Genomic DNA, 5,668 nt, shown 5'->3' with positions numbered 1-5,668 from the left:
AGAAATAATTTCAAATGACTTTAAAGAGCTCCTTTGGTTGGTTCCAGCAAGTGGCGAAAATTCTCTCAGGCCCCAGAAAGAATCGAGCTCAAGACCACTGAGCAAACCACCAAACTACAAAGTCATGCATTAGAAACTGCAGTGTAATAGATGACTGGGTAGCCTGTGCATTATACACCAAGACAATGTAACAAATCCGATACAGAGCTGAGGTGATCGTGTGCAGAAGGATGGGAGAATGCAATGCCAAATCAGACAGTTTCCAGGGTGATATGAACAGATATCTGCCCTGAGAGCACAAGAGTGGTGTCTATCACCCTTCCACATCCTCTAACCTTAGAATAAAAGGGTAACTAAGTTATTCTCTACTTCTTACAAATCTTTCGGGGACCTTTAAATTTAGAGGTAATGGCAGTCAGGGCAGTGCAATGTTCCTCCTGCAGGATGTGGGAGGTAAGAGTCAACAGCAGTGACTCTGCTGACTTCACCTGTGGCAAGTGCACCCAGCTCCAGCTCATGAAAGACTGCGTTAGGGAACTGGAGCTGGGGCTGGATGAACACAGGATCATTTGGGAGGCTGAGGTGGTGATAGAAATGAGCTACAGGGACATAGTTACTCCTAAGAACAAAGGCAGTTGGGTTACAGTAAGGAAAGGGAAGGGAAGGAAACAGTAAGTGCAGGGATCCCCTGTGGTCATTCCCCTCAACAATAAGTATACTGTTTTGGATACTGTTGTGGGGTGGTGGGAGGGGTGGGGGACCTACCAGGGGCAAGCCACAGGGACCGGGTCTCTGGTACAGGGTCTGGCTCTGTGAGTCAGAAGGGAAGGGGAAAGAATAAGAGAGCAATTGTAGTTGGGGATTCAACAGTTAGAGGCACAGACAGGTGGTTCTGTGAACGTGAACGAGACGAACGGATGGTGTGTTGCCTCCTTGGTCCCAGGGTCCGTGACATCTCGGATTGTGTCTTCATGATCCTTAAGGGAGAGGGTGAGCAACCAGCAGTCATGGTACACATCAGTACCAATGACATAGAACATAGAGCATAGATCACTACAGCACAGTACAGGCCCTTCGGCCCACGATGTTGTGCCGAACTTTTACCCTAATCCAAAGGTCTATCTAACCTCCACCCCTACCTTATACTATCATCCATATGCCTATCTAATAGCCACTTAAATGCCCCGAATGAGGCCGACTCCACTACCCTCCCCGACAATGCATTCCACGCCCCGACTACTCTCTGAGCAAAGAACCTACCTCTGACGCCTCCCCCATATCTACCTCCATTCACTTTAAAACTATGCTCCCCGTGACGGCTGCCTCCACCCTAGGAAAAAGTCTCTGGCTGTCCACTCTATCTATACCTCTGATCATTTTGTACACCTCTATCAAGTCACCTCTCATCCTTCATCGTTCTCAAGAGAAAAGCCCGAGCTCTCTCAACCTTTCCTCGTAAGTACTTCCCTCCATTCCAGGCAACATCCTGGTAAATCTCCTTTGCACCTTTTCCAACGCTTCCACATCTTTCCTGTAATGAGATGACCAGAACTGGACACAATACTCCAGATGTGGCCGAATCAGGCTTTTGTATAGCTGGAGCATAACTTCAAGGCTCTTGAACTCAATCTCTCTATTAAGGAAAGCTAACACACCATACGCCTTCTTAACAACTCTATCCACCTGGGTGACAGCTTTCAGGGAACTGTGGACATGAACCCCGAGGTCCCTCTGCTCCTCCATACTGCCAAGAATCTTTCTGTTAACCCTGAATTCTGCTTTCAAGTTTGTCCTTCCAAAATGAATCACCTCACACTTTTCAAACTCCATCTGCCACTTCTCAGCCCAGCTTTGCATCCTATCAATGTTCCTCTGTAATTTAGAACTGCCCTCTGCACTATCCACAACTCAACCCACCTTTGTATTGTCTGCGAACTTACTAATCCACCCTTGCACTTCTACATCCAAATCATTTCCAAAAATCACAAATAGAAGAGGACCCAGAACAGATCCTTGTGGTACACCACTCGTAACTGATCAGTGGTGTGACCCTTTGATACTTTATTTATAAATTCTGTGTCTGATACTAATCTCTCACTAACACCTGAAGAAGGATTGAGGCTCAGAAAGCTTGTGTCTTCAAATAAACCTGTTAGACTATAACCTGTGTTGTGTGACTTCTGACTGTAACTCCTTTGCTTAATCTAATAAAGACAAGTGTACTTTATGCCTTCTTAACCACTTAATTCACCTGCCCTGATGCCGTAAGAGTCTGGTGTTCAAGCACTCAAGATCCCTCTGATCCTCGGTGCTTCCCAGGATTCTACCGTTCATCATACATTCCCTTGCTTTGTTTGTCCGGCTCAAGTACATTACCTCACATTTATCCGGATTGAACTCCATTTCCCACTGATCAGTCCATTTGACCAGCTGTCTATAGTCTTCTGTAATCGAAAGCTATCTGGGGCACTATTTTCCACATACAATACCACCCACTATTTACCAACTGGAACTAACTGGTCAACCTGCAGACATTCAGAAGTAATTCATCTATATAAACGAGAAACAACAAGGTCCATAACACTGATCTGTTTTGGACTCCGCTGGATACAAACCTCGAGTCAAAAAAGAACAGTAACTGCTTCCTTTCATTCAGTTAATTGATGCAATTTGCCAAATTTCATTGTATCCCATGGCCTCTCACTTTTATTGTGAGTCTCTCATGCGGGCTCATATCAAAACCTTGCTGAAGCCCAAGTAGGCTACATCAAATACATTGCTCTCATCGACAGAACCAGATCCCTGGATGCACTCAAGATCTAGGCGGAGGCCCTCATTGGCCAGTGACGAATGCAGTCAGTTTTAGCTGTGCCAGATACTTGCAGACGTCTTTCAGAGAAATCAGCATCTACAGTGTCGTTGATGACTCCACAATGATGTTAACAGCCCAAATTTGAGAACAATTAAATATCCTCATTCCTTCAAAAGCGAGTTACCACAACTCTCTTTGCTCCTGTCACCTGGTTGACTGCACCTGTGCTGTTTTCGTTCGGTTATGACACTGTTCGATTCCTTTGCCACCACTCAGTAAATTGTGTGTTTGCCCTGGTCGGAATGTGGGACAATTATTTGACGTGCATCATTACAGACCTATCTCTCCTCGTCAGAAGTGATGAGATGTTGCATATATACTTCTCTTATTTATGGCTTACAAGAGGTGCTGAGGGAGAAATATGTCCATCACTTTTCAGTTTTATTTATATATTATGCACAAACATTGTGTCTCCTGCATTATGGCTCGACTGTATCTATTTGGAGTTTTACCTGATGGGGTCTCCACACCCTTCTCAGAGTTAGCAGTTGCTTTGAAAAAAAATTATCACCCATTTTTACGTTCATTTGTTGGCTCAGTTGGCTGCATGGTTGATTTGTAATATCGAGTCATGCGATCAGTGTAGGTTCAATTTTAATGCCAATTGAGGTTAACATTAAAGTTAAACCTCGCCCCTCACCAGAGCTTTGGTGAATGTTAGATTAAATCACCACCAGTTGCCTTTCTCTGGACAAATGGCGACCTGACATTTCATTCCCGTGGCCACCTCATGTGATTTAGTTCCAAAGATTAGGATGGAAAAATTCCATTACTACTGCAAGGCACTGTGAGTTGTGGGTTATTATTTAATATATCTCTTTCTTATCTATGGAAATCTGTGCAATTCTGTCACCAGCTGCGATGCACTGCTGAGTCCGTATAAGGGCAAAATCATTCTCCTGCTCAGTTGGTGAAGTGGTTCATTCATTCCTCCAAACTGCTGGTGTGCCAGTAGATCCACGCAAACGAGAAGATTGTGGGGCCACGGGCCTGTCCTTAGTTGTTTGGAATTTATTCATATCATCTAAATCAGGATGGACATAGATAACCTTACCTTCAATGATATCTTTCCCACCGAGACCCATCCACACAGATACACCAAGGAGCTTCCTTTCAGCACTGTGACCTACTGCGACGGATTCACCTGTTTCTGCTTCTCATCAATGACCACGCAGCTGAGAATTAGCATATCTAATGGCAAAGTGCATGTGGCTTCACACGGGAGGCACAACATTGAGACGTTGTTTTCATTTTCTTTGACACGGTTTTCAGCTTTCCATGATAACTACTGGAATCTCAAAGCACCCACAACACAGGGAGAGAATTCGACGATTCAGTCACTTTCCCATGCAGTTGAGACATCAGCATTCTTACGTTAAAGCAGGAACACAATGAGAAAGAAAGAAAAATATATTTCCATAGTAAAAATTGTGAGGGTTATATATTTCAAATTAATATGGCTTGGGGCATATAGGTTAGGGCATGTGTTCAAATGTGATGAATGTAAAAAGTCACTCATCAGAACAGCTAGAGCTGCTGTGTGTTGTAAATTTATTGCTTTGTAAAATATTTTGTCTTAATTTGTTGTTTGTTATGGTTTCCAATCTCATCTGCTGGATCATTGGAAATAATCTGATAAAAATGAAATTGAACTGACATCAAATATTTTAATTTGATTTAATTTATTACTGTCTTGTATACATAAGTATATTGAAAAGTTTTGTTTTTCCAACAGTACAGGCAGACGATACCATGCAGTGTTCATCGGGTAATAGAGCAGGGTGAAAAATACAAAATTACAGCTGCAGAGAAGGTGCACAAAAAGCAAGATTAACATTAGATATAAAATTTGAAAGGTCCATTCAGAAGTCTAATAACAGCGGGTAGGACGTTGTTCTTAACCTGTTCATTTTTTGTTTAAGCTTTTGTACCTGCTGCTTGACAAAAGAGCTTAAAAGAGATTATAACCGAGTTGGAAGGGTTCTTTGATAATGTTGGCTGCCTTTGCGACGCAGCGAGAAGTGTAGATGGAATCAATGGATGGAAATTTGGCTTGGGTGATGGTCTGGGTTGTGTTCACAATTCTCTGTAGTTTCTTATGGTCCTGGGTAGAGCAGTTGTCATACCAAGCTGTGATGCATCCAGATAGAATGCTTTCTATGGTGCATCTGTCAAAGTTGATGAGGGTCCTTATGGACATGTTGAATTTTCCTAGCCTCCTGAGGAAGAAGAGACGTTGTTCTGCCTTCTTGACTGTCGCATCAACATGGGTTACCACCGCTATAAATCAAACCACAAGATGCTGGAGGAAAATTTGTTGACTGATTTTAAACAGTGTTTGGAAAATCTCAAGGGGACACAATTCATTAAGTGCCTTGAGAGTAACGCGAGTCAAAAACTATTTGAATGGCGTGTTGTTATCTAGACGCTCAGATTTGTCAGACTGTCTAAACTGTAAATTAAGAACTATCCACTCTGTACTGCTGCTATTCTTTGAACTAAGTTATCCAGCCTAACATTTAGTATCGTGTTTAACCTGATGGTTTTGTTTTGTGTTTCGTTATAACACGTAACAATGTAACAAATGTGTATAATAGTAGAAATGGTTAAAAAAAAGTAACAAGGTGTAAGTTTGGGCAATTGAAATGCATTGACTCTCCGAAACATACAACCGGAGAGTTAGGATGCTTGCGAACTTGCATAAATTTTCTCCATTGTAGTTGGAAGATATTTCAGTCTGACATCGCTGCATTGGTCACTGAAGGAGTAAAACACCATCTTTTATGACAAAAACAA

This window comes from Rhincodon typus, chromosome 8, assembly GCF_021869965.1.
Source record: "Rhincodon typus isolate 14 chromosome 8, sRhiTyp1.1, whole genome shotgun sequence".
NCBI classification, from domain to species: Eukaryota; Metazoa; Chordata; class Chondrichthyes; order Orectolobiformes; family Rhincodontidae; genus Rhincodon; species Rhincodon typus.
This window is presented reverse-complemented; position numbering follows the sequence as displayed.